The sequence below is a fragment of the Lygodium microphyllum genome, chromosome 23, assembly GCF_053477565.2.
Source record: "Lygodium microphyllum isolate KBCC chromosome 23, Lygodium_microphyllum_v1.1.10, whole genome shotgun sequence".
In the NCBI taxonomy this organism is placed as follows: Eukaryota; Viridiplantae; Streptophyta; class Polypodiopsida; order Schizaeales; family Lygodiaceae; genus Lygodium; species Lygodium microphyllum.
In genome coordinates, this window is record NC_141157.1 from 83,845,470 (window position 1) to 83,859,019 (window position 13,550).

At 42.3% G+C, this 13,550-nt stretch overlaps 1 non-coding gene across 1 annotated transcript; it reads left to right on the plus strand.

Moving 5' to 3' along the window:
- Positions 1 to 12,258: 12,258 nt before the first annotated feature.
- On the plus strand, positions 12,259 to 12,326 carry LOC148016407 (small nucleolar RNA SNORD36). Its single transcript, XR_015688211.1, has one exon. It is a non-coding gene; the product is annotated as a small nucleolar RNA SNORD36 (small nucleolar RNA).
- Positions 12,327 to 13,550: the final 1,224 nt, after the last annotated feature.

Below are 13,550 nucleotides of genomic sequence, written 5' to 3' on the forward strand. Positions count from 1 at the left end.
GCGAGAGACCAGTCTTTTCCCTTCAACTCAAATGAGAGGTGAATAGTGTGAATGAAGTGTTGCATGCACGGGATGGGCCTCTCAATGCACAAAGCACAATTTGTTTCTGTGTACTACACCATAAGGCTCCCTGGCCTTCCTTCTCGCACAGTATGCCGGCACAGGGCGGGATGCATAGTTGCACCATCAAATGGGCACAAGGCATACAACCTTTGCACAAGTGACTGTGAGGATTACATCAATGAGTTTCAGGAAAAGGTTGCCCTCCTGTAACTATCCACAGAGTGCGAGACAGAGGGTGGGTTGAGTGTAATTGGAGTTTCTTCAATCCATTACCGAGAGGTGAGATTGAGGGACGTTACGACACTTGGAGTAAGGTATGTTCCCGTTTCCCTATGCACCCACGGGATGGGTCTCTACCGTCATCACAGTGTCAAGATTGTGGGAGAGAAGGAAGGAGTCTCACTTGTAGCTTTCTTGCTTGCACAATGGGGGGATACGCACAAGGGTGGAGGCTGAAAACAGTTTTTCTCTTCTTAGTTGTGTAAGCCAAAAGAACTCTCATACAAAGAAATAAGTGGGTTCTGGTTCTTGTATCACCTTGACCATATATGCATAGTGAATGGCTGTAAATCCATCATATTTCAGCCTATCCACAGGATACCTAACTCTGGTAGACCTGCGCAAAGTGGGTTCACTCCCATGTGCTCTCAAAACATCCCTGGTCTTCCTTACTCCAGGTATAACAATAGAAGGAATACCCAACTCATCATCAATGCTCTGTTCTGAGCCACTGGATTCACCATCCACATAAGAGTGACCTGCATTCACATCAAACATGGGCTGATCAACCTTCTCTTTTCCTTTTCGTGATACCTGCATACCACTATCTGCATTACTTTGAGAAGATTCTCCTGATCTCAATCTGCCTGTCCATGGCGAAGAATGTGAACCACTGCTAGAGGACGCTCCAGGTCCACTAATATTTTGTGACTGCTGCTGTGAATTCTGTGCAGCATTACCATTTTGTGCATCTACATCATCAATCACATTTACTGGTTTATACCAGCTACTGATCTCATCAAAAACAACATCTCTGCTCATTGTAAACTTACGAGTAGAAGGGTTATAGCATCTATACCCTTTTTGCTGCAGAGAGTAACCAATAAAGATGCACTTCTCAGCTTTTGGATCCAACTTGGATCTCAACTCATCTGGCACATGTACATAGGCAATGCAACCAAAAATTTTCAAATGAGAAATATCTGGTTTCCTACCAGTATACCTCTCCTCTGGAGTCATTCCATGTATTGCTGCAGTGGGAGTCCTGTTCATTATGTAGACTGCTGTCGCAACTCCTTCAGCCCAATAAAAATCTGGCAGGTCTTTTTCATTAAGCATGGCACGAGATACCTCTCCAATATGCCTGTTTTTTCTTTCTGCAATTCCATTTTGCTGTGGGGTATGACTGCATGAATATTGCTGCTTTATGCCATGCTCCTGCAGGAACCTTACAAACTCATTTGAGAGGTACTCTCCCCCTCCATCTGACCTTAGGCATTTTACTTGCAGGCCTGTTTCTTTTTCAACCATAGCTTTAAGAGTTTTGAAATGCCCAAAAACTTCACTTTTCTTTTTCATAAAATACACCCAAACTTTTCTGCTATAGTCATCAATAAAACTGACAAAATAATGACAGCCTCCAAGAGATGCAACTTTAGTAGTCCACACATCAGAGTGGATTAATTCCAATGGCTTCTTACTCTCTTGAACATGTCTAGGAAATGGTTTCCTTGCCTGTTTTCCAAACTGACAGGCTTCACATACCTTATGCATTTCTGCAACCTTGAATTTAGGCAATCCTGCAACAGTATTTTGGGCCTGCATTGATTTAAGTCGCTGTACATTAACATGACCAATGCGTTTATGCCAGATATCAATATCTGCAACTACACCGGTCCCATGTGCAAACATTGCTGTACTCAATTCAGACATGTCTGCATCCAACGTAAACATTCTGCCCTTCTTCTTTCCTTTTGCTATCAAGCGACCTTTATTTTTCATATCCTCAACAAAGCATCCATGAGGATTAAATCTGACCTGCAAGCCCTGTTCAACCATTTGACCAACAGAAACCAGATTCTTGGTGATATTCGGGACATGAAATACATCGGACATGTATTTCTTTTTCTCATCCTGCATAGACAAAGGAATTTTTCCAATCTGCACAATCGGATGTGGAGTATCATCACCAGTCTCCACAAATCCTGGTTTTTCCATTTTCCTTGCATCCTCCATCCATTCTGCATGACCTGTCATGTGGTTTGATGCACCTGAGTCAACATACCACACATCGTTGCTTTCTTCTACACTTGTCACAGAATTGTTCATGTGCTGCACCATAAACAAATGCTCATTTCTGTCATCACCCTGTCTACTAGAAGATGCATAATTTCCTTGTTGCAGTTTTCCATTCATGATGTCATTCTGCTTTTTATAGCAGTCTTTAGCCATATGACCCATTTTGCCACAATAGTAGCATTCAACATTACTGTTTGCATTTTGGCCTCTTTGCCATCCACCACGACCTCTTTGGCTCCCCCTGCCTCTAGAGTTACCACGTCCTCCTCCATAGGACTGGTTTTCTTGAGTTTGCTGCATATTCTGATTTCTACCACGGCCTCCAAATCGGCCTCCTCTACCTCTGCCTCTACCTCTTCCAGTATTTGAGTAGAAGACAGTTTCTTTTGAAGTTCCTCCTGAAGAAGATGCACCACCATTTCTCTGCTCCTTAGAAATTAGAAGAGCAATCAACTCCTCAAAATCAGGAAATCTTTCACGAATTGAAATGGATGTCCGAAACTGTGCATAATCCTTTCCTAGACCATTCAAGGTCACAGAAACTAAATCATCATCTTCCACTGGCGACCCAATGGAAGCAAGTGCATCTGCAATCTTCTTCACCTTCATGTGGTAGTCATTGATGCTCATACTTTCTCTTTGCACATTATGCAACTCTTGCTTGAGCTGCATTTTCCTGGCTTGCGTATTTGTGCTATACATTTTTGACAGAGTATCCCATGCCTCCTTTGGCGTACTTGCATCCTGAATATGCACAATCATAGAGTCTGAAATACTGATAGACAGCCAGTACATAACTTTCCTGGCTCTCTCATGCCATGCTTTGAATGCCTGCATTTGCTGTTGATTGGGAGCATCAGGAAGAACTGGTTCTTCTTCATTTCCTGCAACAAATTCCCAATATCCTTTTCCCATAAGGAAATTCGTCATTCTAAACTTCCATGCTTGGAAGTTGTTCTTGTCAAGCTTTTCAGTGACAATCTGTGAAAGAGAATCAGACGCCATTACAGAACACTGCAAAAAATTCTGTCACTGCAAAAAACACAGCTTCACCCTCACAAGGGCAAATCTGCAAAACTGGCGAAAGTGGTATTTGACCACACAGTCACTTCCTAGTGACGATTTTGCATCAACAGGCAACAGGGATGATTCTGTAACTCCCAATGTCTCTGCGCACAAGCATACAATGCAATTTCTACAGAAACTTTCCACCGACCTGTAGAACAGTGGCTGCACAGCATAAAACTGGGCCTTTTCCTGAGTGCGTGCAGAAAACTTCCGCCTCCAAAACAGGCCCCGAAATGGCCTCAAATAAAAAAACAGGGTCGCCAAGGGCTAAAGCCCTATCCCGCAGCATATACTGCCCTCTTGCTTCACCGCGAAGGGCGTCTCAACCTGAGACAATGCACTCCTGCAATTTCCGGCTGTGCTACCTGCAGAGATCTGCTCCCAAAACAGAAAATGAAAGCAACAGTGCTCCTCTTACTAGACCACCGCGAGCTTGGCTTGCTTTCTTGAGCTCCTTACCACGAACAAGGCTCTGATACCATGTCAAGTTTGTGGGAGAGAAGGAAGGAGTCTCACTTGTAGCTTTCTTGCTTGCACAATGGGGGGATACACACAAGGGTGGAGGCTGAAAACAGTTTTTCTCTTCTTAGTTGTGTAAGCCAAAAGAACTCTCATACAAAGAAATAGAAGAACCCTATATATGGGTCTCAAACTAAACTCAACTAACTAAGGTGGCATACTAACTGAGCCACGAACTAGAGTAGATAAGGATAGCTATCATGTAGCTATTATTCATGGGTGGTGTACCAACCGCGTCTGCAACTGACAAGTCGGTGACATAAATACACAACGGTCACCCTGGCATATCACGAGTGGAGCTCGATATCTCAACACACAGGACATGTCACCCTGTTCTGAACACTGCACTGTTGGGCTCCCTTGCCTTCCTCCTTGCACTTATGCCAGAGAGGGTTGGACGTACTAATGCACCATCAACTGTGCACCCTAGCATACTCCTTCTGCACCATTCCCCCTTGTCGATTCCTCAACTGGGTACGAGATATGGGTTTCCATCATTCTTCCTCGAGTGATATTAGTCATGGGGCGAGTGATTGTTCTTTCATTCCATTTGAGTGACTGTGAGTTAAGTGCAATATCTTTCATCATCGACAACGAATTTCCTGCGATTCCCTCCATCAGCCACCTCCCTGGGTGCTGCCACATGGTTCCTGCCATAAAGGACGTGTGCTGAAAAGATGCCTTGGTACCTCCAATAGCCGACAACGATACCGGATGTGCCATCGACAATCAACCGTGATCCTCAACAACATAGGCCAAGTTTTTTAACCCTACAACTTTTGTTTCTTAGTGACGTTCATGTTTTAAGTGTGGGGACGTTAGTGGATGGTCTGTGGCGTGGTCCTCGGTCCCTGTTGTTTGGTTAACCCTATCCATTAAGATCTTAAGTGTGGGGACGCGTCCCTGCGCGTCTACATGGCATACCCCTCTGCATATGCCTCAACCTGCTCATGCATGTATGCCATGACTTGTTGTTACCTTGATGGGGTCCCTTCCCATCCATTCGTTCATTTTCCACCCACCCTTGGGGCTGTTCCCTTGCAGTTTTCCTTCATTCCCTGCTTTTGAGGTCCTGCCATGAGAATGCACCCTACGTTCACCGAAGTCCAAATCCAACCTTATATCCCTATTCCTACCTTTGAATTGACCATTTTTCCTTTTTACCTACCCTTGTTCCAGTGCACGGTTTTCGAGTTATTAATTTTTAAAGCATTTTGCGCAAATTAACCGGTTTTCTATGAGAACGCGCTTTTCTTGTTTCGGAACCGTGATCTGACGTCATAGCCCTACCAATACTTTTCCTTTGACAATTTTTCTTTTTACTCCGAGTCATTCCGATACACGGTTTGTCCAATATTAATTTTCCGGTTTTTTAAGACTTTTTCGTGCGTCTTTTTGACATTTTTCCATGTGAACCTGCCCTGTTTGCATCGGAATTCCAATTTGATTTGACAGTCGTGTCCTCTGTGTCTTCCCCTACCTTTTTCCTTTTCCCTCCACCCTCTTTCGCCTTCTGGATTTATTATTATTAATTTTTCAATGAGTTTTCGGGTATATTTTTGGTGTCTTTTGCATGTGAACCCCTCCTACTTCCAACGGAACTGCAGTTTAACATAATACCCTTGTGCCACTCCTTCTTGTGAACATTTTTCCTTCTTACTGCATGCCATTCCGGCGAACGGTTCGTCCGATATTAATTTTCGATCCCATTTCCGGGTTTGTTTTTTGGGTTTTTCCCACGTGAACGCATCTTATCTCAGTCGGAACTATGTTTTGATGTGATAGGATTATCGGGCACGTCTTTCCGCACAGTTTTCCTTTTTTCTACACCTCATTTCGATGCACGGATTTTTTGATATTAATTTTTAATTGCATTTTTTGATCCGTTTTTTGTGTTTTTTGCACGTGACCGCCCTTTACCCCTCCCAGAACCTCCTTTGCATATTTTTCCAGTCTTCTTCCTGTCGTCCTGCCCACTTTTTAATTACGTCATTTCGTTTTGACGTCCGGATTGGGAGTTATTGATTTTTCTTTATTTTTATGAGTTTTTACGCGCTCCGTCCCGCGCGTGAACGCGCCCTTTTTCAATTTTACGCGTTTTAACGCGCCCCGGTCGTGTCCGCGTGCTCCGTCCCCACATCCAGGCACCCTTTCCCTCCCGTCACCGCAAAGTTTTTTACCCCGTCCCGCGCATGCGCGCGGGACAGGGGTGTCTCACCTCTCCTTTTTTTAAATTAATTAATTACTTAATTAATTTATTTTTTTGAATTTTTTTTTAAACACACCCCTCCCCCCAACGTACATCCTCTCCCCCCTAACTCTCAACCACCCTTCCCCTCTTTCTCTCTCTCTCTTCTTCTTCATCTCCCCTCTTTCTCTCTCCTACCCTTCTTTCTCTCTTCCCGACCCTCCCCCCCATCTCCCCCACCTGCTGCCCCTCCTTCTTCCTCCATCGCGCCCTCCCCTCTGCTCCCACCGCCTTCTCCCACCTCCATCGCCTTCTCTTCCTACCTCCTCCTCCCTTCCCATTCCCTCCTCCTTCGCCACCTCCCGACTTCCTTCCTCCTCCCTCCCCTCTCCTTCCCCTTCTTCCTCTCCCTCTTCTGCCTCTGCTTCCACGTCCTCCTCAGCCACGCCGCAGACGCCAGCAGAAGCCTCTAGCCCCGGCCGCCACGTCCGCAGAGCCCTTCGTCTCCAGCTCGCCCGCAGCCCTTCGCCACGCCAGCCGCCGCCGTCGCAGACACAGCAGCCTCTAGCCCTTCGCCACGCCAGCAGAAGCCTCCAACCCCTTGTCTTCAGCCCGCAGTCCCCGGCCTTCTCCGTCCTGGCCGTGGCCCTCCTAACTAACCCTTAGGTTAGTTATCCTAACTTGCATTCAGTTAATTAACTTAATTAGGTCAACTAACCTTAATTCAATTACCCTAACCCTAGTTAGGTTAGACTAACCCTAACCTAGTTAACTAACCCCACCCCCTAGTTAGTTAACCTTACCCTACCCAACTAACCCTAGTTAGGTTAGACTAACCCTAACCTAGTTAACTAACCCCACCCCCTAGTTAGTTAACCTTACCCTACCCAACTAACCCTAGTTAGGTTAGACTAACCCTAACCTAGTTAACTCACCCCACCCCCTAGTTAGGATAACCCTAACCCTAACCCTAACCCTAACCTAACTAGACTTGGGTCTCCTAACCTAACTCTAGTTAGTTCACTAACCTACCTCATGTTAGTCTCCACCCTCCTAACTAACCCTAGGTTAGTTAGCCTAACCTAGGTTAGTTAGATTTGCCTTAGCCTAACCTAACTAACCTAGACTAACCCAGACTAACCTAACTTGCACTTACTTAGCCTAACTTCACTAACCCAGACTACCCTAATCAACCCTGACTAACCTGACTAGACCAGACTTGACTTACCCTAACTTACCTGACTTATCTAGCATAACTTGACTTAGTTATTTAAAAAAAAAACATTCATTTAAATTTAAAAAAATTACAAAAAAAATTCTAAAAATTTCCCCATATTTCTGCCATATTTTGGAATATTTGTAAGGTGAACATTTGAACAAAAAAATTAAAGAAACTTACAAATTTAAAAAGTAATTCAAAATGACCTACAAAATGCATAAAATTCATTTAAAATTAATACAAATACAAAAAAATTCCAAAAAAATTCTAAAAAATTCCACCCACCCCTGAACTGTTTCCATTAATTTCTCACTTTAAAATATTGTCATATTCGGGCCAAATATTCTTTAAAAAAAATTAAATATAAAAAATAAAACCAATAACACCCTACTTTTATTAACCTAAATTGTGGATATTTCCTCCATGGCTGAATTTTCATTTTTTCCCTTCATCACATATTCATGTGCTATATATCTTGATATTATTATTATTATTATTAAAAAAACAAAAAAACAAAAAAACAAAAACAAACCATAAATCATAACAACTAAAAAAAAAAAACTGAAACCACACTATAAAACCAACACAAACACACCTAAACTATAACCCCACTCCCATCCAAAATAACAAATTAAAAGTACATTCCAAATCACCAAGCCCACTAAGGTATTGTCTTTGTTGTTTCGTCAGTGGTCTTTACTTTTCTTTTACTGGATTCACTCCTTTTGGGGGACTCTTCCGTGCGCATTTAGGCATTACATACACACCCCTTCCAGGTATTTATTTTATGTGCTTTATTTATTTTTATTTCCCCCTTAATCACAAATTAATTGTTAAAATGACCTATTTATTCACCCACAGTTTCCACGCGCATTCGCGCTAAACACACAATTTTTTTTAATTAAAATAAACCCACTGTCCACTTAGCAAGTGCTACGTGCGCTACAGAGGCACTTTAATTTTTAATTAAAATGAACCAGCCATCACAAGAGTACGCGTTGGCAAAAAAGCGCTCCACATCACTTTAATTTGTAATCAATGAACTTGCATTTAGAGACCCAGTCTGGGTGTCGCAGTCCGGGATTCGAATTAAAGCACCGTTTTCACCTAATAATTGGTAATTTAATTTATAAGAAGGAATCGTCGTTTTCTTGTTAAGGTTTATCACTTAATAAAACTTCACCCATTCTTAATACTTTATTAAAATAAACCCTTCATTAAATTAATCCCCCCTCACTGCACTTAATTCCCCTTTTTAACGAACCCGTTTCGTAGGATGGGTATGTGCAGTCATTCGCGCTATTTCCATGGTCAAACAATGGTTTATCAACGATGTAGTCTTGATATGTGTCGGATGTGATGATGTTTTGGTTTACTGTCTTTGTTACGGTTAAGGGTACGGTATGTAGTTTTTTCTTTTCTTGCCTGATATGGGGTTCTGGGTATTTGTCTGATGTATCGCATGAAGCTTTCGGTCGCATGTGTCTCAAGGTCATGTCGAATTTTTTCTAGGTTGTGGTTTGCTTGGGGTTAGTTGGTCGAGTCACGTTTTATTGTTTTGGTTGTTCTCTTATCCTTGGTTTTTTGTCTGTTGCTTTGCAGGCATTCTCCTTGATTGTCTGTGTTTGTGGTGTGTGTGTAACCATCTGAATGGCGCCTTCTCATGCTCCTCCCCCTATCCAGTACGTCCCATTAGTTAGTAGGGATTACTCTTCCCTACTTACTTTTGAGCCTCTCATGAAGGCGGGACTTGCTACTTTTGTGGCTACTTCTTTTCCATTGCTTCCCGAGGATCCGTCGTTATGTGATGAGTTTTTGGCCTCCTACAGCAAGAAGACAGGACTAGTCCAGGGAATTTCTATGACTTTGACACCTCGAGACTTAGGGAAGGCTCTGTCTCTTCCCTCCAAAGGTGAACCTTTAGTTACCACTCGTCAGCTTTTCTCTAATGAAGAGATTCTGAAGCTGTTGCAAAAGCAGACAAGGGAAATGGTGGATGTTAAGAAGGTGATTAACTCTTCAGGAGTTTCCTTTTCCATGATCACTGATCCCGTATGGAAGATGGTCTGTCAGTTTCTCCAGGACAGGTTTATGCTCCCAAAACGCCATCCTAATACTTGTCCAAAGAGCTTTTTATAGCTTCCAAGATGGTGTTGAAAGGAGTTCCTATTGATTGGAGCACTTACCTCCTCACTAAAATGGATCAACATTTCATCAAAGTCACCAGGGGTAATGTTATCAATGTCACATATGGATCATATTTGTCTGCCTTCTTGACCTATTTAGGTTTACAGAAGACTGTGCCTCCACCTCCTCCATCAGATCCAGTACCTCCTCCTCCACCTTCAGATGAGTCAGAACCTATTGACATAGAGGATGATGATTCTCTGCCTCCCCTGATCATCCAGCGCAAACGCTTGAAGCGGGTAGCGGATAAATCTCCTTCAGTACTTCCTTCAGTGTCCATTCCTGCTACCTCTGGCAGTGAACTCCCTGGGTATCTCACTTGTAATAACCTGTTCCGAGCACATCGAGAAGGATCATTGGACATATCAGTTCCCTCTCTAAACAGTCTCGTCTCAGGAGATGCAATTCCTTTCCTCTGTAAAGATATTCAGAGTTCCATTGAATTGTCAGTGACAGCCCGTGTTCAACAGCTGTACGCGTCTTTTTATGAAGAACTCATGCAGTCTAAGGACCAGTTGCATAAGGCAACATCCGAGTTAGCTTCTGCTAAGGATACCCTAGCAGATTTGTTTAAGCAAATGGAACACCAAACCCAATTGGTTGCCACCCAAAGCGATGAGATCTCTTCTTTGAAGATCCAGTTACTAGAGGCTCAATCACAGGTTACTAGCCTTTCAGAGGAGAAGGAGAGGATGTCCAGAGAAGCGCAGGAGTTCCAAGCTCTCTTAGATGGCAAACTTTCTGCCTTACAGATTGCTAATGACACAGTGGCCTCCCAAGCCTCCCAAATTCAGCAGTTGCAAGATCAACTGGCCAAGTCACGCTCTGTTCCTCCAAGCCCTAATGTTCCCTTGATTCCTTCTCTTTCACCGCAGGACTTGGCTGCTCTTCAGAGACAGGCTACTTTGTATCCTCTATTCCAAGATAAAGTGGAAAGATTGCAATCCCGAATGGACTTGTTATGGTCTACATTTGAGTAGTTTCAGGAATATGTTCCACCAGACCATTCTTTCTTTGTCCACTACCACTTACAGAATTTGGTCTTCTACATGAAGCTTTCCACGATGGATTTACCTCTTCCAGAGGATGGGTGGAGTGAGGCTTGGTCTGCTGAGTTGTTGACAGAGGTAGTAAGGATGGTGTTTGAAGATTCTGTCACGCCAGATACTATGTTGATGTCATACATGTATCTACGAGGAGACTTGTTAATTCCAGATGAGGTGGATATGGCATGGTATGTGGGGGATGTGGTTCTACAAGCTGTTTTGTATGTCAACCATTTGGAGTTGCGCATAGCTGACATGTTCCAGAGTTACTCCTCCAAAGTGGCTGATTGTCATGATAATTCCTGGCATCCCATGATTGATTCTGTGGTTCTGAATCAAAGACAAAACACAGCTCCTACCCCTACCCAGAGTACTAATCAACTGAGGATGAATCTCTTAGCCTATCTTTCAAAACATAATCCGTTTGATTCTACCTTCTTTGATGCCTATCATAGACGATCTCTCTTAGGACCTTCTGTTCCTACCCTCCTATATTACAAACAAATGGCTCACCGATATGCTCTATAACTTTCCTTTGTCAATCTAATTCCACCACTATTTTACCCCTTCTTTTCCAACCTTCATCTTTCCCTCAAATTTCCATTTTTACATATTGCTCCTTTATTGAGGATAGGGTATTTTCCCCTTCTCCACCCTGTCCTTCTCCATCCATTCATGTACCCTCCACATTTCCTATTTATCAGTTAACACCCTTCCTTAGTGATTCCCTACAAATTTCTGCCACTCCTTCTTTAACTCATTCTTCCTTTTATGATTTTGCCTATCCCTCACTTCATCCACTTTTTCTTATTCCATTACCCTCTCCTAACACTTCTATATCTCAACCACCTCAGTTGGTTAGTGACTATGACAGGTTTGATAATCAGATTTCCAGAAGAAGGGGATGGAGTTCGAATGATTCCCTTACAGGACCTCAGATTAATTGGCCAGTAATTCCAGGAGAATGGACAGCTGCCACTCAAGCTTATCAGAACTATGTTCATTTTGCTTAGCAGTATTCACAGTCTGCAGATCCCTCAGTGAGATTAACTGCTCACTTTGCTTGGTACCTGGCGTATATGCATAGGCACTCTCATAATGATTCCAAGCCTATTCCAAAGTTGTGCATGAATGTCAATGTGAGCATTGATTCCCAGCAGCTGGATATATTATATTTTCATGCCCTTTGTTTGCCTAGCAGATACCTGGTCTTGTTGGAAAGGATGTGCTGTCTTCAATTTTTTCAAAATCCTCCCAAAACCTTTGTAGATGAATCCTTGTCTATGGATCGTTTCCGACAACATCAATCTTTTAAGAGGGATCATCTTCATTGATACCTTTCCAATGTATGGTGGATACTTTTTAATGAAAATCTCTCTTTTTGGAGGAGTCATTCAGATGGTTGTGTTGTATTAGTGTTTGTATTGTGAGTTCATTTATGTAATACGAACGTGGTGGTTTCCTATTGGATTGGATTTCGTGCAAACTACATTTTCGAGAATTGTGGTGTTGGGGTCGTGGTTGGAGAGTTGAAGCTGATGCTGATGAAGAAGAAGAAAACTCTTATATCCTTTACAAATTTGTTGTGATTTTCAGTTTGATACGAAGTGTTAATGTATAAAGGGCTTTCCTTTCTTTGTATTTTTATATCAGAAATAGGTTATAAGTTGGGGTCGTGGTGGATGGATTCTTTTTGAAAAGATATTGAAGATCAAAGTTGAGCTTTTCCCTGAACTTGTATTCCCTTTTTCCTGGGTCGCGAGGACGCTTCCTTATTAAGTGTGGGGATATGTTGAGTGTTGAAATGACTTGTTTTTTGGCTGATTTTTGTTGTTTTTGAGGAGCTGAATGGTTGATTTTATGATTGATTGGTTTAGAAGTGGTTTGAGAGTGTTTTGGATAATATTGATTGTGTTTTGGAAGTTCATGATGTTTATCAGTGGAGATATGTGGTTCTGTGATGTTCTGATTGGTTCTGTATACCTTCTGTTTTGTTCTGTTTTGGTCTGTTTTGTTCTGATTGTCTTCTGTAAGGAGGGATGGAGTATTGATTGATGAAGATTGAGATATTTTGAAAGCTTATTGAATGGTTTGTGAGAGTATGGAATGGTTTGAGTATGAGTTATGTGGTTTTGATAACCTTCTGCAACCTTCTGTAGGTCTTCTGTAGAGCCTCTATTTCTGTTCTGTTCTGTTCTGTTCTGTAGACTGTTCTGTGTGCTTTTGTATGTGTTCTGATGGATGAGAGTGTAGCTTGGGAAAGTTTTCTAGCCTTGGAAAGAGGTGAATACAAGTGCAAAAAGAGCTGAAAGAAGTGAAAGAAGTAGCTGCTGAAGACTCAAGTAAAGACTAGAGTGAAGTGACAGTAGTGAGCTATGAAATGACACTGTAGTGGCTTTGGCGACTCTTCATATCAGACATACCTCTTGGGAGGGGTATCCACGACTAATAAGGATTATTGAGAGTGATTTTTGAGAGATTGTAGTGAGGATATGATGTATTATTGATGGAGAGAGAGAGAGAGAGTCAGAGATAGCCAATTCTACTCAAACAGAGTGATTGTATATGAGAGATTGAGAGAGAAGACTATGAAGATATTGAAGATGAATACTATGTGATGTATTTCCATTCAAAGATGGTGTATTCCTTTTCTTTCTTTGTTCTATTGATGGATTTTGTGAAGATATTGAAGAATATGGTTGATTCTATAAAATCCGTGGGAGATCTACATGATGCTGTATGAAGATTTGTTGTGCCTGGTATTCTTTTCTTCATTGTGATCATATGAAACATGATAAACAAGCTTGTTGATGTTACAAGATAGATTTTCTTGCAAGAGAATTTCCTTTTCCTTGGTGTTCCTCTTGGGGCTCCAACTAGGTTCCTTTTTAGTGGCAAGCGGTAGTGATAGATCTCCTCTTCAATGTAGCAGGTTGACATCACCAACAAATCTCTTCTTCAT